Source organism: Neodiprion virginianus, chromosome 2 (assembly GCF_021901495.1).
Source record: "Neodiprion virginianus isolate iyNeoVirg1 chromosome 2, iyNeoVirg1.1, whole genome shotgun sequence".
NCBI classification, from domain to species: Eukaryota; Metazoa; Arthropoda; class Insecta; order Hymenoptera; family Diprionidae; genus Neodiprion; species Neodiprion virginianus.
The window spans coordinates 22,868,090-22,892,040 of NC_060878.1; the positions used below are offsets into that span (position 1 = coordinate 22,868,090).

The 23,951-nt window shown below is 35.7% G+C and overlaps 1 protein-coding gene and 1 long non-coding RNA gene across 4 annotated transcripts in view; one reads left to right on the forward strand and one right to left on the reverse strand.

Moving 5' to 3' along the window:
- The window catches only part of LOC124299058 (aminopeptidase N), a 45,535-nt gene extending 37,005 nt beyond the window's left edge, over positions 1–8,530 (reverse strand). Inside the window, exon 1 of one of the 3 annotated variants that reach the window (XM_046751929.1) lies at positions 8,410–8,530. The gene's annotated coding sequence lies outside the window, so the exon portion shown is untranslated. Of the gene's footprint in view, positions 1–1,779; positions 1,891–8,409 lie in introns of those variants that run through there. The other 2 variants (XM_046751930.1, XM_046751931.1) reach the window with 2 other exon arrangements.
- On the forward strand, positions 1,216–11,937 carry LOC124299059 (uncharacterized). The gene is made up of 3 exons (XR_006906934.1): positions 1,216–1,746; positions 8,396–8,511; positions 8,660–11,937. It is a non-coding gene; the product is annotated as an uncharacterized LOC124299059 (long non-coding RNA).
- The last annotated feature ends 12,014 nt before the right edge of the window (positions 11,938–23,951 follow it).

Here is a 23,951-nt window from a genome sequence, read left to right on the forward strand (position 1 = left end):
AACGTTTGTGACTTGAATTTTTTTCAATTTCGTACACCAAACCTCAATGAGAAGAAAATCCTGCTTGTTGGTACATATTTTTATAAAATCACAAGCGTAATTATAAATTTAACTCAACTATACGAAAGGACAAATCTTGTTAACAAACAGATATGTTGATAGTCCATGAAAAACTAATGTCTGGTTGAGCGTTTGTTATTTCTCTTGTAGCCTGAAGATGGCTAGCAAGGCCCGGCCGAAAGGTTGTTTACACGGAAAAAAAAATTCTGTTCGGCGAGCTGTATTCTACAGCTCCAGTAACTATACGCACTCTACGGTCTATCTTGTAGTTACAGCAACTATATATTAGTCAGCTCTGATAGCTGCAAGTTGTTCAGCTCTCACAGCTGAATGGTTTTGCTCTAAGAGCTGTAAGTTGCGCTGTGCTCTGGTGCGTTGACATATTTCATAACCTTCAAATTTCATGAGTATGATTTAAATACAGTTGATAGATAATTGTTTAAATAGTCCATTCAAATATGTAAATGACACTGAATAAATAATGATAATAATGATGAAAAATAATACTAATAGCAATATAATTGTACTATTTAATAATAAGCGCTGTGAGCGGAGCCGAAAAATTCTGGTCTAGCTTTTCGAACGAAGCTGTTTAGCTGAGAGAGCTGAACAACGTACAGCTATGACGGCTGACTAACAGTCAGTTATACGAACCATGCAGTGCTCTTCCAATAACAGAACGTTTAGTTCGACGAACTGTTTACAAGTAACTATCTAATATTTAGTTCCACGAGCTGAATTTTTTTTTCCGTGTACATATTAAATTTGGAGGTAACGAGCGCAGGGCGCCGGCAAATAAGCAGTAAACGTGAACTAACGAGAACGAGTAAACGAACTTGGCTACATCCTTAGGTAATTAAGCCCCCCGTAGCAGCTCATCCGGTATATCTAAGCGCGCCTTGAGAAGGTATTACACGATTAAATGTTAATCCAGGCGACGATGCGACGCCGCCGTCGCCGTCGAGAAAATGAAACCCGTGTGCATTAAAGCGGTTTTTAAAAAGGTCATTTTTTAATTTCATCCGGTTCACGCCCCAAATGAGCTTAAAATAATTGAAATATGTCACCGGCGCGATGCAGTTGACGCGAGTAAATGGAACGCATTGTCATATAATAATTCGTATGTAATCGAACCCGTATTTTCTGTCGGATCGAAACAAGTTAGTCGGAAGGTTAATAGGCATTTATGAACTTTGCCGAACAACGCGATTTCTCAGATGGGAGTGAGGGAAAAGTGTCGCTTCAGAATTGTACACACTAATGCTCATGCTGAACACCGAATTTTGTTTACGTACAAATTTGGACCTCCTATATGGAGGCGTGATCTTGTTCGCTTCCTCATTGTCAGTCTGCCGGACGAGGAGTTCAACAGAAGGAGACGGTAACAGGATACAAGCAGGATGCGGAGCTACGTGGATAACCCTCTTACTCTGCACGACAGGACATTGGAACAACGACACGTTACGCTGGTGGCAGCGAGGCGTTTTTAGTCTTGGGTTACAGCATTGTGGGATTTTGTTACCGGAACCGGATATCATCTTCCTTCATTGTACTGTATATACTATGCTACCACTGGTTGAGTGCCAATGTGGAAGGAGGCTTTAAATAGACGTTGTTGCAGCCTTTCGAGGCTTCTTATTCAGTATTATCTACCAAAGGTAAGACTGGAAGAACACTGAGAAGAAGGTGAGCAGTATAATTGTTATAAATTTGCAGCACCTTACTTGATTCCGGTAATTTTTCTCGCTGTCTTTCGGTGATCTTCCCGTAAAATTTCACACAACTGTTAGGTTAGGTTCGGCTGCTTTTCCACTTCAAATACGTTGATGTGCAGCCGGCTATTTTCAACCTGATCTTTTACGCGACAGGTTGCGAATTCAGTCATGCCAGCTGCAGAAATGAAAAAAATATTCGAACAATAGGATCTGTGACAATATTTTTGTTTATTCAGGTGTGACGTCTGACATCTGCGACCGACTTTTGTCGCGGTTTCTTGGACATCGATAATAATTAAAGCGTCAGCCAATATTTTGAACTCATTTCAATTATTATACTGTTTTTCCTGTTAAAATTTTAATATTCAGCAGATTAATGATTATATTCAACTGGACTTGACTGTCAGTAATGTTTTAACCCTTTGCGGCACAGCCTCTCATATATGAAACACCTTTTTTTAATTGATTATTCAAGATTTATATTCAATTATTAAGATATCGCTGACGCATTTTTTATTTTATTTTTTTGCATAATCAGACTTCCAAGATGTCAATGTTGATGTTTTAAGAGGGATTACGATGATTTCGCGAATATAGTGAGTGCTATAAATAAGCCTATTTTTACAGAATAAATGTAATTGTGAGAAGGTTATGGGAACTAGAAAAGTGGAACTCTGTAATCTCGGGTTTTTGGGGCTGCTAGAAACGAATCTGTCGTCATAAATTCAAAATTCAAGATGACGGACCCAATATGGCCGACTGAAAATATAAAAATCGATCTTATTCGCTTGTATTAGACCCGCCATTTTGAATATTGAAAATTTCTCAGATCTGACCCCATTTTTGAAATCAGCGACCTCGGGAACCCCTATATACGCAGTTTTAAGAAATTTAGGTGCAAGCAAAAATGTACGCTTCGAAGTGTTACTGAAGGATTCTATTTTGAAAACGATGCAGAGATATGTTAATATTATCAACGGAACGTACTGCAGATAAAATCTTGTAGTTATGTATGTACGCTGCTCGCGCAATCAGCCGGTTCATTGTCAGTATCATATAATGCATAATTGAGTTACACTCGATGCACTGTCCGTTGAACAGCTTTAATAGCGCCAGAATAAAATGATGGCCCGCGCTCAGCACGGGCGCATACACCTTATACATTTATTGAGATTTACTGCGCACCCGTTCTCATTCACAAGCAGACGACTCCATGTTTCTAAAAATTAAACTCATTCGTAGAATCGACCGCTTTGCTGAACGAAGGGGGCAGGATTTTGATTTTCAAAATATCAGTTATTAAGATCGAAATTAAGACAACTTTGTGATAGTGATTTTGAGGAAGAACCTAAGAAAGAAACAAAACTTCAAAGAACAAACACTTCTTCCCTCGTGAATGGAATTTGACTTTAGAATGTTGGAATTGCAAATTGTAGATCTAATATGATGCCTATAGAACTGCGCGGTTAATTCTAATTCATCAATTTATTAATTGATCGTTTTTTTCACGAACTGATCACATAATTCGCTCTTTCAATTAATTGTCTTTCCACTAATCGAATAATCGCATAGCTTTTATATGGTGGTATGGATTAGAATTTCAAAAATTAATGCGAAAACCAAAGACATTGATAGGTCTTGTGAGTTTCTATTTTTATTTACAAACGGAAAATTTCGAAATTCGTATTGGTGAATCGGATTATGTGGTTAATGTCACATTTAAAAATTACGTGATTGTCGTGAAATTTAATTTTCTCAAGCTTTTGAGGTTAGAAAATACATACAAAAGGTATCCTTAGCGCGAAACTTCCGGTTTCACTTTTCCTACAATTCATCAGTTGATTAGTTGCTGGGGCAGCTACCATTTTCATATTGCTTAACCCAGAATCATATTTGGGGATTCTGAACATTTTTGAGAGCTTAATATCGCGGCTATTTGCATTGTTTTTGTTTTTAGAACTATCAGTTCACCTCATGACGTATATTGCAGCCGGGTTTTTTTAATTTCGATGTTCTGCAGTCAAACTTTTCAATAACAAGAGGATCTCGTCGAAATGATACTTTATTCACTTAAGGACTTAGCCCGAAATTATCGCGATCATATTTTTTCAAGTGGTTAAAATATCGATAGATAAATCAGTCAATCCGAAACTCTGATTCAGAAAATATAATGAATGAATTGGCATGTTTTTTACAAGCCAACTGTATTATCTCTTATATTTCTTACGGTTTTGTATTATATCTATCGCTGATAACAAATAGGGAAATAAAATGTTCAAAATATGTCTGTGCTAAAAACAAACAGTGAATTATATTCCTGCTTAAAAAAAGTTTTTTTTTTTTTTTTTTATGGAAAAGAACTGATGAATTACATTGCTATTATTCAAGCAGTAGCGTTGAAAAACAGGAATCACTCTACGATTTCGCAAAATATAAATTTACACTAAAACGATAAATGTTGTAGTAGAGCAAATTCAGAAATTCGAATATATTTATCACTTTACCAATAAGTGTATAATCAGCAGCCCAAGTATACGAAGCAAATTGAATATTCAAAGTTAGATCACTAATTAGTTAAAACTAGCGTCTATTTCAATATTTGTCAGCAATTATGGTGATAATTTGAATAGAAATCTTGGGAAGAAAAAACATTATGACACCCTAATATAGAATGGCATTATGAAAGTAAATTCGAAACATTGCACAGCAGATTTTAGTACATTCTAATCATTTTGAAAAACTGACAATATAAAATTTTGTAAATCACTTCCAAGTAAGATTGTGATTGACACCGCTATTTTGAATTTTTAAGTTCTTCAAACATGGAAACCCTGATTTTAATCGGCAATTCTTAATTATCTATCGAAGTCAAAAATCGATTTGTCTGGAATTTTTACTATTTGTAGTGTGAACTCAGATTGAAAAGTTCACCAAGTTTGAACTTTCTAGGACTTACCGTTCGCGAAAAATGACACATCAAAATTTATCATTTTGATTTAATTGAGGTTTAAACGCGAATTGTTTTCGTATCGTTATCGGAATAAAAAAATTATGAAGAAATAGATATCTTATGTGAAAAATTCTCACCTTTCCGAACGTGTCATTCATTTTTGTATAACTTTTCGAGATCAATCTCGAAAACACGTTTTTCGGCAGAGGACCGCTATTTTTCACGCGCCACCAAAATTTATCTTACTTTTGAGGGTTTCGTGTGAAAGCTGAGATTTTTTCAGTACGGAACTCAAATTTTTAGAGTGGGACGGCCATAGGCTCTCACGTGAGCTACGTGGAATTCATAAAGATCTATTGATGATATTCTCTTTTTAGAATTCAACGAAATATTTTTATTTCTTTCAATAGCGCACTATTAGAGTAAGTTTTAAAAATTAGAAACAAAAATATTACGTCGAAATCCAAAAAGAGAGTACGTATTATTGACAGAACTTTATCAATTAAATATATTTCACGTGCGATCCTATGGCCATCACACTCTGAAAATTTGAGTCCTTCATTGAAAAAAAATCAGCTTTCATATTAAAAATTGAAAAGTAGGATAAATTTTGGTGGCATGTGAAAAAAGAGGTTTTCTGTCGAGAAACGTGTTTTTGAGATTGATTTCGAAAAGTTATCCAGAAATGAATGACACATTCGGAAAGGTGAAAATCTTGATAACTTTTCAATCTTAGTACATACTACAAAATGTGAAAGTTTCAAACAAATCGATTTTTTTACGTCCCGTTCATTTGTTAATAATTGGTGGAGCGGCCCAAATATGTTAAAAACTATTCGATCATCACGGAGAGGAATTGCATTAGTTATTACTAATATTTTCATTCTGTAATTTTTGCTGGACGCTTTACTTTCCATGTGACTGGCGATCTGTGGAGTATATTCAGTAGGAACGAAATGAGCCGTGGTTATTCAAAATTGGACAGAAAATACGATTCTGACATTTAAACGACGAATAATATTAAAGTTATTCATAACTAAACTTCCTTAGTTTGAATGCAGGATTTGAAATTTTACTACTTGTCAAGACTAGATTCTTTTAGTGAAATTTAAAAAAATTACTTTGAGTTTCACTTTTTATGCTATGATTTCATTATTTTTTTTTTATTTCGTTTCATTAACTTTTATATCGATATGCACATCGCACAAAGGTATTTGACTATATGCGCACATCCTTAGTCGCGTATTAAGATAATATTTTCTTGTGATTTGCAATTAGCAATTGTGTAATTTCGTAGATAATAGTCAAGGCAAGGGTAAATGCGGCCTACGTGCAATAATGTGCAATAATAAGTTAGAACAAGAAGAAAAACTGTTAGAAATACCGGATGTACTTCTGAAAGCCGCAAACTGAATTGCGCCATGAAATTTGGCGCACGCATTCTATTTGACTATCTAACTGTAAGAGTCCCTTTAAAACGATTTTTGCCAACTCGCAATATTTTAATATCTTTGTATTTTGAATCGTACGAAAAGCGCGGAAGGTGACTGTCGTAACCTAATTTGTATTTTGTATATAAATAGAGCGTGAGAGTGCAACAAGAGATATGTAGATATATCAGCATACTCGAAAAATTCAATATCTCGATAAATGTCGGGAGTCGCCAAAAATCCTTTCAAGGGGATTCTTAGATAGTTAAATGGAATGTGTGTGCCAAATTGTATGGCGAAATTTGTTTTACGGCGGTCAGAAGTTCATCCGAAAAATCTCTAAAAGTATGCGTCAACGATATTGAGCACGAATTAAGGTCATGTAGAACTTCTACTTTTACTAGTCGAGTGAAAAACGAGCTTTTTTACCCTTTTTTTGAACCCTTTCCGTTCTTTCATTTGTTTAATATAGGAAGAAAAAGGGTGAATTTGGTCAGTCGATAAAAGTAAGAGTACTAAATGATCTTAAACAACATCCTTGTTATATATTATTCAAATCAATCTAAATATATTGGCAAATTTAATTTGCACAAGCTAAGATATCAACAACAAACAATAAGTGTTTCATAATTACAACATTCAAAATTATTGAAATCCAGTGTTTTCAATCCTCTTTTAATATTCTGGACTCACTTTGCACGTGGACTAGATCACCATGAATAGTCTGAAAATCAGTCATGAAATATTTTACGAATCTATTTATGCTCGTATAGTGAAGAGTGGCAACGGTATGGCAGATTCAACCATGCAATTCGATATTTTTCCGAGCAAAGATTATTGCAAGTATTTCTCGGGTAGCTATATGTATGGTTGAAACACTAATACCTAACTCTTACAATAGTAGACCATACTAACTTGACCATATTTGTATGGCTGTATTGTATTATGTGGCAAGTAATATTATTCTCACAGGGATAAATTTTTTTTGCATTGACAACATTTCTTCAACTATAACCGTATTCCTCTCAATCCGATATGTTCAGTCTCCGTGCAAAATTGGATCAAAAACACCAGAATTCAGTTAGTTTCAAGACTGTAATTATAAAACCCCTCCTCCAATTGTTGGTATTCTAACTTGTGTGAATTTCAATTTGCTCAAATTCATTACTGTGACATACCTATTAGGATAGTTGTTCTACTCACGTTTACCAACGTTCGCGAAAATAATATTACATGACAGTTTTGGACAGTTTTTCTTTTTTCCCTAGATTTCTATACAGATTTCTATCTCGATTGGACTCATTAACATATTCTTAATCAGCTGATATTATTACTTCGTTGTATAATTTCACGTGTGGATTTTCGTAACCCGAGAAGATATATGAGTGGGGAATTCGTCGTTAATTGACCTTTCCCGACGAATTCCTTAGTCATGTATAATTTTATCATTATTAAAAAAATTACCAAGCGTAACAGTTTTATTGTCTTGTGATGTAATAATTTTTAAATCTCTGTATCCTCGACCACTTTTCAGGTATCTATTACCATTGAGAAATAGAACAGTATAATAAATGTGTGAGGAGGCAAATTCAGTCCTGTCGGGTCGAGCGTAAGTTTGCAACATGAGTCGTAGGTCAGCCGAAGACGAATATTGCAAATACGCGAGGTGAAAAGATCGTTACTTCTATGCTGCACACGATTCTTTATATAACAAGAGTATGTTACGCGTTTTTTTACGAAGCACGAAATTGAGGTTAGGGTCGCATAATGTCAAATTCATAAGCGACAGCGCATGCGCGCAGTACAAAAAAAAACCACTTCCAACTTCTAGGACTTAAAAGTGGTCTTTTGAGTACTTCGCGCATGCGCATTTGCATACTCACTCTAGCGTCGTAGAAACGGATACTTTGCGCACGAAAAACACGCATGGAAAAACGCGTGAAGCATGATCGCGTTGTACAATAGTACATTTTGTAACAAGTATGAATGAGGCTTTTTGACGAGATGCGAGGTTTAAGGTACGAACCGAAGACGAGTGCCGTAACACGCGAGTCAAAAAACCCTACCCGTACGAGTTTCGATCTGTATTTTTTATCTAGAACTAAGAAATCACGATAAAGTAGTAATTTCGAGGTTAGAGTGCTAAAAAAGAGTTGACAATCGAATTCCACGATATTAAACCAGCAAAACGTGAAATTAAATTTTCATCACTTCGATATCGAATTGTTTGGGCTTTGCAGGTGACTCGTCTTACCCCCACCGTCAGATGTAATACTGCCCTCAGCGCGGACCTTAGACTGGCAGGAAGTCTTGAGCTTGAACTGAAATGATCACACAATCAGCGCGTAACGAGATCGTAAGTAGTTCAAACCAATACTGTTCGCCAGGAATATCTTATCCGACAACCGCAGTCCAAGTCAAAGGGTTTGTAACGTCTAACCGGTTACCGGGTAACGGGTTCTCCCCGGCGTTTGTACTACGTTACTAACCTCATTACGATTCAGTTTCAGACTGGGCTTACGACACGAAAGTGGGCGAGGAGAAGTAACGAGTGACAAGTGGATAATAGGGATTTTGATTTCCGAGCTAGATGAGCCAGCTTCAGTTTTACTCACGCATGCTTCCAGCTGGTGATCAGACACTGACCTTATGCTATGGCGTCGCGAAATCTCTTTTTAGGCTTCATACGGTTTGTTAGGGCAGCTCGTCATTCGGATATAGGGTACGAAGGTGGGCGAATCGGGTCAATCGCATGGAAGTGTGCTCGATAGAGTGTTCCACGAAAAAATAATTTGCAAATTTCTAACGTGGCATCCTCTAAAAAGTTTTTTTGGGTTGAAAGAAAGATTTACTCCGAAGTTGAGCGTTCTATGTTACGTCACTTTTTCTAAGAAAAGTCAAAAATCAAATGAGCGCCATCTTACACCTAACGTACAACGCTCATTTTCCGAGAGCATCCTTCTTTCGTTCCGAATATACTTTCCAGAGGGTGCCACGATGGAAATGGACAGTCTCGTGGGTCCTAATTTGTTAATATTAATACAGCTTGACACGTTAAACTTTTCCCAATCCAGGAAGATGTGACAATATTTACAATTCGATATTTACCGAGATTAGATTAATGTGGATAATGATGGCAAATTTGTACGTAGTACAATTGTTAAGAAAGTTAATAAGCTGAAGCTACGCACATGTGAACCAGACCCGTAATTTCTTGCCTTGTTCATTTGTCATTAAAAAAAAAATTTTCTCCATTCTCAGACGCGAATGAGCCGTGCTTTCGCGTTGGAGGTAACAGCACGTGGCAAGGATCCGAATACGTACGTTTTTGGACATTCATCCCGAATAAAACCAATTCCTATGTATTAATATAAGTAATAAGAAGAAGCATATTCTTTTTTTACATTTTTGAAAATAACTCAACCTTCGTAAGAGGTAAGCAGTGCTTTTTTTCGTTGGTCGAGAATCGGGCCGGTACCGGTAGCGAGTGCATCGATTAGCTTTTGATTTTCGTTGATCATCAAATACAATTTTTATCTGAAAAACAATACTAGCATCGTGACGGCTTGCAATATTGGCAGAGTGATGGTTAAAAATATTAGTCAATTGAGGGTTGGCAGCACTGGCCTAGCTGGTTACCGATTGGTCATATTGGCCCAGTGCTGATCAACGATACTGATCCAGATCTAGACGTCAAGCGTTGGATCTACAGTATCATTCCAGATGATCACCAGCACTGATCCAGCACTGGGACTGAGAACTGAGCCACTGTTCGTAACATTGGCAGCGGTAGCAGCGTTGTCAGCCTGTCAGACAGACATTTCTTCAAATGACGCCAAAATAATTCTTCTCACTGATGTTTGACGGTATTAAAAATCAATAAATACAGGAATACACAATATATTTCATTTTTTCGCTTTATAACATGCATGATTTTCCTAGAAATATACAATGATAATTACCAAACGAGGTAACATACACAGATCCATATTCTACAATCTGAATTGTAAGCATAAAGATATTAGGAACTTTTACGCACATAATATTTTTTTTTTTTTAATATTTAGGACCACCAGCTTGTCAAATAAGTGCGTTTGGTTTTAATTTATTGTTCCGATTTTACGGACTATATTTAGAGATTTCGCTATCTGTTTTGAGATTTCGTCAGAGACCTTCAAATTTTCTTCACATTCCGGTTTAAACGACAGTATTTCTTATTAAATAAACAATTTTTCTTTTTATTCTGAACGGACTGTAATTATTCTATATCTAAAGAAATTTCTTGAGGGTTGGCAACGCTGAGCAGTAGTGGCGATGTATACCGAGCCCGTGGTAAAACTTTTCTTAAGCGGTAGCACGGAGATTAGATATAAGGAGAACGATCGTAATGTTTCAGAAACGGTCGACAATTTGAGAAAAGTTCATAGTTCTCACAATGTGCACTAGAATAGCGTTGCTAAGGTCTGGTTTTTCAAATTTACGAAGGGGAATGTCGTGATCACGTGATACAAGCAATAACAAGCGCATGTCTCGAACCTATGATCTTTTCCCTCTGTTCTGGCCGCAAGTCAAGCCAAACAGCCTACGTCGATTGTTGTACTTATATATTAGGCTTCGTGGTTGGTAGCGACACTGGACAGGGGCATAACTAGGCATTTAAGGGTTCCAGGGCAAGGGCGCAAATTGAGCCCTTTGGGTAAATAATGAAACATATTCCAGTGGAGCCTCCCCTCTCACGCTTCAGAAATTTATTCCCAATAAAACAGTAAGATGCTCAATTTATGTATTCTATTCACTGTAAACTAGAATTACGATTTTTCCAAAGAAGATATTTTACATTTTTGACTATACCTATAGTCGAGATAACTATTAATACAGTTACAATATTAAGTTGAAACAAGCATTCGAAATGGAAAATATCAGAAGCACAATCTTATACTTATCATTAGGGTGGTGACCTCATTGAGGGTGTTGACGTTTTTTTTCAGGCCACCCCCCAAATAAACGTTAAATAATTCAAAACAATTCCCTAATTTTTTTACATTTTTATCTCAATTCTAACCCGTTCCTCTGTATGACTATAGGTTTTCTCTGTTACGTCCCAGCCGATAATTATGGCGTGACCTTAACTTTTCTGTACCTTAACTTACCGACGTACAATTACCATAAGAGAGCTTCACATGCTCATACCACAGACTTAAGATCCATATCGATGTAGATACAGTTACTATATTTGCATACAACATACCATTCGTTATTTTGCAACCAAGCTTACATTCGTGTAACGCTATGCAGTATATATATAATAATTGTCATTTCTTAACTTTACATCTTCAATTTCAACTTACACATACAGACCGCATGGTCAACAATCGAAATTCATGGAATTCAAATTCATAAACCTCACTGACCGAATTCAAGGAACGTGAGAAAAGAATAGATAAGTAGTTCACAAAGTATCATTCTCAGAACTCAAAAATGCATTCTTGCAACTAACTATCTTGTCAGCACAGTACCAATTGCCCTCTTCAAGACCAACCGTCTTGCACTGACGTAGCAAGAGACCAAACAGAAGTCTTTCCAAGACTCCCACCTTTCAAACCAAACTGATGCAGTACAGAATCATGAATATAACAAATTAAGACTTCAGACCATTCAGAACTAATTCAAGCTTCAGACCACAAGGAACCAATCCTGACTTCAGACAATTCAGAATTGTTCGAAATCAAGAACAGATCATTCTAAATCGATGTGTGCTTATATTCAGAACCTCCGAACTTTAGTATAACTAAATAAGTGAACAACATCATTGTGAAACTAAATCTCTAAATAATAATATCTTATTGTTAATAAGTTTGTATTTAAATTAAAATGTTGTGTACGAATGATTATTTAATTACACATAGTGATAATTAGCACGACTCACAACATAATTCCGGATTAACAATAAGTCAAATTGAGTTGGTTTGTGAGTCCAGATTGAGCCGAAAATCACGCAGTAAATCAAAGATTTCTTGTGGCGTTTTTCCCAGAATGTAACAAACCATTTAAAATACACGTGTTTCGGACACATTCTTAGCATATATTTTATTGCAAGAGTAATGATGTTCCATAAAATTAGTAACTGCCAGGTTTTAGTGAGCATTAGTACTACTATATGAGAAAAAATTCACATCATCTTACCATGCAATCTCGACGATTTACACACCCACGAAATCTGGCTTTTTCCATTTAAACGAAATGCAATTTATCTATATTACCTGGTATGATGATGTCAATTTTTTCTCATGTTACGTCCGTGAATGTGGTTTACTCCCGAGCGGTAGGAATAACCTGTTTTGGCTTCGCTTTTACGGACTAAGATAACCGGAATTTGGATTGAGGATTGAGTAACGTTAAATTAATTGGTGATATCAAGTATATATTTATTGCAAGAAGTCGAGAGAGGGGTAAGATTGAAGTGTGTTGTACGGAGTTATTTAAGAGCTTTAGCTCTGAGGTTCTTGAGAGTTAGTCTACGAATGAAATCCAGAGACGAAGAACGTACGGGTGCAGAAAAGATGTCAAGATGCTGGAGGAAGGGAATAGAATTAGATGAGTAAGCGCGATAGTGTATAGCGTGAGACTAGGTAGAGATAAAAGGACAGGACAGAGCCATGATATTCATATAAGAACTGTGGGAGTGTTAGCGAGTAGGAAAAATAGAGAGAGGTGGTACGCCGGACGTAACACTCTCGTAGTAGCATTAATTTCCACTAAAATTTCACAGTTATATATTTTTTGAAGTTATACTTCTTTAGGCGCGTTATGAAAAACTGATGAGAGTGAAATTTCAAGATGCGCGCGCATCACTGTAACACAAAATTGTAACACAAACTTAACAGGATGAAGTTGCCCACTCAACCGAAATCATTAAGTCTCGAAACAAGATGCGCGCGCATCACTGTAACACAAAATTAACAGGATGAAGTTGCCCACTCAACCGAATTCATTAAGTCTCGAAAAATTTGTGAATATTAGTGAAAAAATTGTGCTATAATACTTTTTCAAGTGCTCCAATATAATTGAGGTTAGTTATCCGTATGTATTATTTATTGATATAAATTAAAATATCATTATTTAATATAATTAATACTAAATATTATTAAATTATCAATGTTGAATATTTATTATTGGTTTTTTAATATTTACAAAATAAATAAATAAATTTAATAGAACATTTAATAAAAAGTTCGTGACAAAAATTTAATAGATTATTTAAATATAATGTAAGACATCCGTTATTTGTTTTATTGTTTTTTAAGTATGCCAAAGAAGTGTAACTTCTCACGCGCGTACATAAGTACACGCACCCATTTTTTTTTAACATTATAACTCTTACATTAAAATATATACCGAGAATGTGGTCGACATATGTGTATTTTAAATGGGAAAATCCTCCCTTTTACAGGGGCATGGGTTAGAGTTGATATAAAAATTCGAAAAAATTTCGGGTTTGTTTTTGAATTATTTGTGCACCACCCTAAATAAGTACCTACCTGATGGACATGGAAATTATAAGGATAACAAAAGACAGAGAAATCCAATATTTATTTTATATAACACCTTTAGCTCCATATAGAAACAATGTAAACATGTAATACTTATGATCATCCGAATGAAATATTACGACTTCATTTTTTACCCCCTGTCTTGGGGGCCCCAGGGCAGTGCCTAGTTGCCTCCCTGACGGTGCGCTAAATTTGCATTGCCAACTATAAAACTTTTTCGAAATTTGAAAATTATGCGTAATCAATATCGAGTATATTTTATAAGGTACGAATAGCAGAGTACAATTTAATTTATTTATGAATATATTAAAACACGAGCCGTCATCTGGTTTAAAATTCATTCGTTCGTCCATTCCACAATTCATTCGCTCCATGTGTATGTTGTTAAAATTATAAATAGGTGTAAATAATTGTCTTTCGTCGAGGCACTATATTCTTGGATTTCACAGTGTTTTTTTGTTGTTTTTTCGTTTTAATCGTCCCTCTTATAATTTGACTTGACGTTCGAAATTTATAATAATTAATTTTGAATGTTGTTCTTCGTGGCTTAAATTTACTTTTTTATTATAAGTTCGTCGATTTTCGGTCTGTTAATACTTAATTTCGGAGATGGGAACCTCCTTCCTCCTTCCTCCTAGAGAGACGTTGACCAAGCAACTCGTTCTTCTTCAATTTGAAATTTGTGACCAGGTGTCCCACTCCCTGGGTCTAATCTCATCCGCTCGTGTCGTGCTCGTGGCGCGGTTATATTTGAATCATTACACAAAGTAACCGACTTGTCCGAAAAATTAGGTATCTGAGAATCTGTGTCCACATGTATGTATACCCGGACTTTTCAGTGAATCTGGCTGCTCAGCCCTCGAAGATAGGTAATGCAAGTTTCATTTGAGGTCTGTTATACTGTCATTTCTGAAAATATTTGAGTCGAAAGGTGATGCAAACTCCATCGGTAAAAGAGGCATACTTTTCAGAAAGGGCAATAGGGCCCTAAAATGTTCATTCAATTGCTTACCTTCTAGCGCTGACGATGAGTGGCGTGATTCGCTGAGAACTCTAGGTATGCAATTTCTGGGCGGTAAATTATACCCCCAACCGGTGTAATTATTATATGTTTAGGTGATTTTGAACAACGTGATCGGAAGATTTCTAGAACTGACAGATCGCATAATGTCAGATAATTCGTGCTCACGCCTTTATTTGCCTCCGTGCTTACAGCCGCGAAAAATAAGTTGCCTGTCATTAGGCGATCGTTTAGTGATCAGGAATCCTGAAGCAAATACTACCTAAACGTAGCGTTTGATATGAAACGCTTGTGATTTTTATGTATTAGAAGAATATGTAACATCACAGCATCGTGGCTGTTACAATATGATAATAAGATGTTCAGTTTACATCATGGAGGCGTAACTTACACACGAGCAATTTGTTTTTAATCTTTGATATCATTTATGAGGTTTTAGATTGATTGATAGTGAAAATAATGCAACGAGTCGGTTTTTGGTAGAAGGCGTGGTTTTATTCGTACAAAAACATAGACAAAAACATAAAAACTTGAAGTAGATGGAGCACGCAGACATAGTTTGACGACTCTATATCCCTGGCCCTCTATAGGCAATAGTGAGAAACGTTATGGCTAACTATTTTAATAATTATAGGTATAATAAGAACATATTCGAATGTCACTTTGTACGATGCTAGCAAGTTTTTCAAGCTGATTACTATGAAAATGAGAGCAAAACCAGGCTCCTTTCAAGGCTGTCAATCTTCGGCACTCGATATAAGAACCGTATTTAGCATTGTTGCAACAAGTTGTTTGTCGGAGAAAGGCGGTGTAAGATACTTTCTCCGCGGATGTTTTTTAGGTAGGAAGTTCGTGCAGTTGTAATGGCAGGGAATTCAAGACAACCGGTTTCTATACCTTTCTTATGCTTACCGTTATTCTTACCGTGCAAACTTAAGAGTTTTTCCCTATCTAACTTTGTTCGGAACCAACGTATATTTACCTACATCGAATACAACAAAATGCTGTTAATTAATCAAGTGACTATATCGTAATTGATGTTGAAATTTGTGATTCATTGTTTAAATTTTTATAGTAGCTTAGTTCACACACTACAGTGAATCAGTAAGAGATGGTAACGTTTTTGGCAATATCATGATTCTTACGAACGTCGGCAGAAGAAAGTAAACTGTAGAAACTGAGAGAGGTACGAAAAGAAGTTTAAAAAATACCTCGGCATCTTGAATATGAACTTAAGAGCTCAAACCTGCCTGCTAGAATACTTAAAATCAGGCCGTCATCAAAGTAGATTAGATATAAAAGAGTTTATTTATGGCATGTCTGCAATGCATAATTTGCACGATTTCTGAGCAAAAATCATCTTAGTTGGAAAAAAAAGACCAGTAAAACAACCTAGTCTTACTCTAAATACAGAAATCAACAAATAAAATATATCTTATGAATAGATGGCGTAGCTTTATCGTAGTGTTAAAAAATTGAAATATTTCATCGCATTTCTCAGGCTATGGAGAAATCAGGAAAGTGTTAGGAGATTCAGGGATGGTTTTCAGAATTTTTCTGATTTCTTTCATTAAGGAGATATTATAGTCTGGAACTTAAAAAAAATCGATTTTTTCTTGATCATCGTATAGTATAAGGTGTGACAAATAGGTGGATGGAAGAATTTTATCGAAATTAGAAATAACTAGCCCGTTGTCAGTCAAAAATCTCATCTCTTTTTTCGGGAGTGCTGTTTCTACACCGGAATCGACTATTTTCATACTTCGCGTGCCTACAATAACCTTGTGTTGTAAGTCGCTGAATTTGTCTTAAAGTCCGTAATAATATCGTGGAAAAAAAAATACATGGTTCCATTTAAAAAAGTGGAGTTGACCTTGACGTAGCTTCAGCGCCTCCACCGAAAAAATAATAGGATGGTTCAGTATGTCGGCCTTTTCAAACAATATAACTTTCATATGAAACTTTTTTCATTATCATCAACAGTTTGAGTGCTATTGCTCTGTTACACTTTAAATGCCCCACCCTGTATAATGTTTTTATTTTTAATATTTAGTACCACCAAATTGTCAAATAAATGCGTTTTGAAACTGCAGACGCCATATAATTGGTGCATATTTTCTCAGGAACTTCACAATTGGTTGATTTTTAGCCTGTTGTTTCGATGTCAAGGCGATTTTTAGAAATTTCGCTACAAGTCATGAGATTTCGTCAGATTCTCAGATTTGCTTTAGATTTCGGTCTAAGCGACATTATTCCTTAATAAGAAAACAACGTTTTTTTTTCTATGAACGAGCTCTAATTTATTTATATCTAAAGAAATTTCTTTTGGGTTGGCAACGGTAAACCGTCTCGCATTTGAATACCGTTAACGTTAGGATGGTAATGCAAAACACTTAATATTTAGAGTATAAAATTTCCAATTTATCTACCGGCTAAAATTTGCGATTTTGACCTCGAAGTCTTCTAGTCTAGTTAACAGGGGTTTTTGACCTACTGAAGGTGGGAATGAAAAATGAATTAAAAATCCAAGTTTTTGACCTTACGGCGGGGGGGGGGGGGCACCGTCTGCCATCTTGGGTTAAAAGTACAAAATAATTCCTGAACGGCTGATCCTACGACAAAAAATGTCGAACACAAATTTGAAGAAGACTAAATTCCCTTCATTTTTTGTATAAGCACTTTTTTGTAAGTCTGATGTGTAACGAGTTACAGTGACGGAAACGTGAATATACTTACAAAAAATCGTGCAACACCTCGCCTTTCTCCATTCAAGAAATCATTCACTACATAATTAGGATGATTTTGCAAATTTAAAGTCAACTCATTTCCACACCACCACGAGGAAGAGTAAAGACCGTGTTTTTCATTCCGTGTTATCCTCAGTAGGCTTAATCCAATAGATGTTCTTTTTTTTTGCTCGTATTTCGTAATTTAACCGACGTTGAAGTTTGTAACGTTATCGTAACGAAACATTGGGAAAAAATTTACTATTTTCTTAATTTTACAATGATTTTTAAAGAACGAAGATTTCAAAACACGAGTGTATTTTGTTTTATCACGGTGTACTGAATTCCAGACAATTCCAAAAACGCGAAATAACGATCTATACCTGCTCTAGAAAAAGGCTGTTACAAAAACAGTAGACGAATCTTGAAAAATTCATACACTAATATTAATAATACTTTGAATTGTTTCATGCCACAGTGGCAGTCAAACAATTTCTACCTAACAAGAAAAATGACTTTAATTTGAAGAAGATTTCGCTATATAACGTTATTGTGATGATAATATTATATACACATTAAAAATTTTACATATAAATGATAATGTTATTAATATTATCATTTTTAGAAAATTTACTGTGAAGAGATCAAGTTGCACGATTTTTTTTAAGAACATTCACGTATCCGCCGCTGTAATTTGTTACACATCAGACTTACATAAAAAGTACTTATACAAAAAACGAAAGGAATTTAGTTTTCTGCAAATTTTCATGAGATATTTTTGTCGTAATTTCAACCGCTCAAGAATTATTTGAAAAAATAGTCTTTTGTACGTTTAATCCCCCTCCCCCCCCGAAGGTCGAAAATTTGGGTTTTTCATCGGGGCCCGGAACCAAATAATATATATAGAAATCACTACTACAACACGTTTTTATAAGGCTTTTTTACTCCCTATTGGTTGGACTATCCATAATATCAGTATTTGCAAAAGCGTGTGATACTGAAGTTCTTTTAAAGAAAGTACAACTTTGATTGCTCATGACTTGGAGCGTTTCTAAGGCACCGAATATGTCGAAAATGCATTTTTTACGTTGTTTTAACGTCTGTAAAGAAGTATTAGGACATTTTTGCACATTCGACGAGTTTTTTTCATTTTAGTCACACCTGGGGCGGCTCTATCTTCGAAGGTATCCGCCGCACACGGATTTGTCATGAACTATATTGATCGTAGGAACAACCGTTTTAGACTTACGGCGCAAAAATTGGAAGTTTGCATGATTTCTGCCCTCTGAGGGGTGGAGCGGCGCCAAATTTTCAGTAATTCGAAGAAATTTTTGTTATACATCCCCAAACGAACAATCCTCACCAGCATTTGCTTTGGTATCAATTTATTGTAGGGTGGACTTTCTGTACAGCCTCCAGTGACTCTCATAGAAATTAGCTCACCGTCAGATGTTGAACGGACTGGTGAAAAGTGATATCTAAAGATATAGTGGAAAAATACGTGTTTCTTAACCGTCACAGTGCTATGTTATCAGTCCGGGTACAGACAACACGATTTGATGACTCCGTGATTGTGAAATGAGACAAATATTTTCAGTTACAGACTACAGATAAGAAGGAAGCTAGTAGTTAGCTTGTATTGCTATAAAATCAAACTTACTACCCAAGAAAGAAACAGACTACTCCAGTGTTCGACTCAACCCAGGGAATATTCTAAAAAAACAAGGTTAGCGACTCTATTCGAAAATAGAGAGTGGGCTCCTCGGGTGCTGTTAGTGATTTTTCGTTTTATCAAACTTAATTATGAAACATAAGTCACTAAATATCAGGAGGAAACGGCTAGTAGATCTAGCCAGTGAAGAAAAAGGAAGCAATCCCCCTTCTAGGGAAATATTAGAGATAGAACAAAGTTTTCGGAAACCTCCTTCAAGAGTCTTAACCCTAATTGATCACATTTCGGTAGAGTCGCATAAGGATCACACAGGGTGAAATTCACCCCTGTTAAAAAAAAACTAATAGCTTGCTTTAACAATGAGTTCTAAATATTGAAAATAATATCTAGCTGTATTGTTTAAGGATAGCAGAAAAACCTCTCTCAGTTTTCCCAACCAAAATTAATTGTTTAGATATCGTAATACATCAGCGAAATTAAGGTACTAAGGGACTCTGCGAGTAGTTTGAAAAATGTTTGGGGTGGTATTCACCTCGACTGACGAATTAAGGTTAAGCTATAGACGTAATATAATTTTTTGCAACACAGATTAATTCAAATGGGGCGGGGGGGCTAATTCATATTTCATCGTGATTCATTATTGTAAATGAATAGATAACATATTTTTTATATTGCTTATTAAATAGCATCAATTAATGTTTTTAGTACTATTATTGCACTTTTATCTCATATCACTTGAATAACTGGCATTTAGGTTGTCTGAGAATGCAATTGAACTTATATCTCAAAATAGTACCATTTCACCATTTTCACCACTACTTATTGCTTTCATCAAGACGATAAATCATAAAGATTCTGTTCTGTACGGAAAATTGTAAGAAGATTATTTTCATCGCAAAGAAATTAACGCTAATAAGGTTGATGTACAATAAGGTTAATGAGGTACAATGGAATTGTCGAAGCTTATATAACAAATGCGGTGAATTTCAGAAGTTTCTTAATTAATGAGAGTTGATTTATTGGATATGAAGGTCAATGGCATGCCAATAATTAGTGGATATTATATTTGGCAAAAATCCTATTCAATTAAAGACTCAAAAAGACTCGCTACGTAAGAAATAGAGAAATTTTTTTTTTGGAGGAGTGTCATGCTCGTTCGATAAGCTATTATTATTAGTGTCAATGGATGGTAAAATCGAGTTATACTTCAGTTGTATCTGTTTAATAAGCAATCAGTGTGAGCAATCGTTCAAGCGTAATACATTATAAATCAGAGGTAAGTTCTTATCGTGAAATTCTCGAGTGGACAGTCTAACGGCTGTATCAACTAAGTCAACAATAGTATATATCTTGTACGATTGACGATGTTGTGAAAGCAGATTTAGATAACGTTGAGACAAAGTTTTTTTTTTATGATACCAATCTGTTTTTACGTTAAAGTTGTCATTATTAACCAGGACATCAAGAAAACTGATTTTGCAATCAGGTTCAGTTTTACTGGTAAATTGCAAAATAAACTACGCAAAATGTCATGCAAAAATGAGGATGAGATACGTTGTGCAGTATTGTCGTTGGTTTTCATTCGCAATTCATCCGCACAACATTCGTGATTTACCTCTGAACACGTGGATATGGTATTCAATAGTGGATAGGATAATATTGCCGAAGTCACAGCTAAAATATTACCGAAATAATGTTTTTTTAAATCTACAGCGATTGTCCATGCTGTATGGGAAGCCTGCAGAAGAGGTACGCGAAGCCTTACTAGATACTACACTGCATGATACTCGTCCACAACCGTAGGTCTCGTTTGCGACTGGTGTATAGCGTGTGAATAACAATGTATTTGCTAACAGTGAAGTATTTATTTTCTTCGTTCACAGACGAGTAATGTGGGGATAGCAGCAAACATCAACTGTGCAAATAACGGAACATCCGTCATCAAAAATTGTGACATTTACCGACAACCGAAAGTATATCACAGTAATGTGGTGCAATATTTATTTACATTCAAATTTTTATTCGATCAGTATTTGTTTGTCGGGATATTCGAATTATTGCGATAAACGTATCACTAGCCAAAAAAATTTATTGCAATTCGTATTGTATTTTCAACACTAAGAATGGTCTTGTGCTTATCTATATAATATAGTAAATCACTGAATTGTCATTTCAGTTACACAACCCGAGTCGAAATTTAGCGCCTATTTTAAACCCTACGTTGGAGCTCTTGCGTAGGGTTCAAAGATATTGAAGTAGGTTCTATTTCAATGCAATATCGGACCCTACTTTGACGCTAAAAATGTCAAAAATTTCCCGATTTACCAACTTAAGGCAAATGGAGGGTCTGTTTAGAAGCTCTTTAACCCTCCAGAGGTAGGGTTAAACCTGCTTATTTGAAACCCTCCTTTGATGCTCAAAATCCTACCCGCTAATAAAGGTCCATCGATTCGGATCGATTATGATTAAAATACAAAAAATACGATTAAATCGTATGAAATCAAATTAAAATCCCAATAAGAAGGAATTTCTTTACAAATGAGTTTAATTGTATTTTCGGTATATTCGATCATTAAAAAAGGGTTTTTGTATTCGTAAGAACGGTGATTGAATACAGTTGAAATACAATACTCAATTTTCAAATGTTATTGAAACTTATCAAAATATTGTCGAAATAGCCCTCGTACTATTCATTGTTAACACCTGAATGTCGCTGTAATGGTATATCTATATAGAAGGAGTTACAAGTCCAATGAAGGAGCTGTAGATTGAATAGCATCGAAATAGGTTTGATCGTCTACTACGAGCGTCGAAGTAGGGTTTGGTGCTTTAATTTTTAGGAGTTGAAGGTTCAATGTAGGGATGGTTCTTAAATTTTTTGTCATTGGTAGGGTAGGGTCCTTGGTACCTTGGTAGGGTCAAATGTAGGCGGTAAATTTCGACTTGGAAAACTTTCAGTCTCAAGCTTATTTTAACTGATTACTCACCCAGCATATCCGAAAAGAAATCCGAACTGCGCGTCGTGCGGTGTATAAGACAATGAAAAAGTAAATTTCCTTTCAATGACAGTGCTTTTGAAATATTGCAACGATGTTACATCTAAAATAAGCTGCTGCAAGAATTCAATGCAATATGAAAATGAGATGTTGCAATATTGTACTGCAGTATTGATGCAGTATGACGTACGTTATATAAATAGCCGATTTATATTTACGCGAACAGGTATTTATCATTTGCATTATTCCGTCGACTGTCGATGAAAGTGAATAAAGTGAAAGGAACTTAATACAGCGAAGAAACATACGTTGAGTTTTAAAGGAGCCGTTGTAACAAAATTCGCTATTAAGCAGTTTTACAGGTCATTTGTACATTATGATTAATAGTTGTCGAAGTATGGCAGCTAATTCCTATCAGAGTCGTCTCGTATTACAGCTTTGGTTGTATTAACCAGCAGCCGGTCTCAACTGCCGAACCATAATTTATTGCATAGCAGGTTCTGCCCACAATGGAAATGTGCGTAGGAAAGAAATAGACCCGATTATTAGTTCGTTTCCACCCAGGTACCTAATCTACAAATGAACTAAAAAGTCATTATTGTAAAGCCGCAATTGAATTGGGACATGTGGTTTTCAAAATTGAAAGTTCTGCCAGAACCTGATTTCGTGTTTACATGGATTGTTACTTAGCGGAAATTCAACTGGAGAATGCAAAAATAAGCTTTCAATTATAATATACAAGCATCTTTCGACATTCATGGGATTTCAAATGTTTTGAACTTGACTGACAAAGAAGGCATTCTCTTCGATTTGATTTATTTTGTACTTTGTTATAGTAGACTAAAAACTAAGCGACGCGTATTTTTTTTTATCTTCCATTAAACACTTTAACGAGATAAAGCCATTCTCCTAGGTAAGGTATATCAAAGGGCGATTTGGCAGTTGTTTTCATTTTTTTTTTTTTTTATTAAGGAAATGATACTATTCATTTCTCGTTGGGAGAAAACTTTTCCAGCTGGATTGGTTAAAAAAATATTATGTTCTTGTGAGTGAAATTGCTAAATCACTCATTAACATGCTTTATTTTATAGGGTGGTTTCATCCCCTTAGAGATCACAGATCAAACGACAGATCAAAAAGACACGCGTCGCTAAGTTTTTAGTCTACCATAAAATATTACCAAAGAAATCTAATCGGAGAGATCGACTTTGTCAAAAATACCTTCCCTGTAAGACGAGAGTTTCCTGAGTGTGCATTTTATCAATCCCTGTCCGATCTCTACTCTGCGCGTGTCGTGTCGAAATATTCTCATTCAAAATTACAGGAGGGTCGCTTCGTCAGGATAAAAAAATATTTCATGACCTCTGCAGAAAACAGTACACAGCTAATGGTGCTACAGCTGTGGTAGTTTCTACTGTAACGAATCCACTATTCTGGACAAGTGAAATTTTTAACGATCACTTTAGTATTGGAGGCAAATTGTACATTACGAGCAGAATTGCGCGCGATGAAGCTTACCCGAAAACAACAAATCATATTGCATTGTCTTGAAGTTGCGGAGTGACGGGCGAAGGCAGGTTATGGACGCTTAATACTCCCCTCCACACGTTATTCGTAAGGTTTGGTCCAGAGCGACACCACAACAGTGAGACAAATTATGGAACATAAGATTGGTTTTCGTTGAATTCTTGATTTCAAGTGGCGTCTTCTGGTGACTTCTTTTAAGACAAAATTATTCACAGATCGAGTAACACGGATCATAAAATTCGGACGTGTAACCCATAGCGTCATTGCTATATTATATCAGCATTTGAGAATGACAATATAAAAG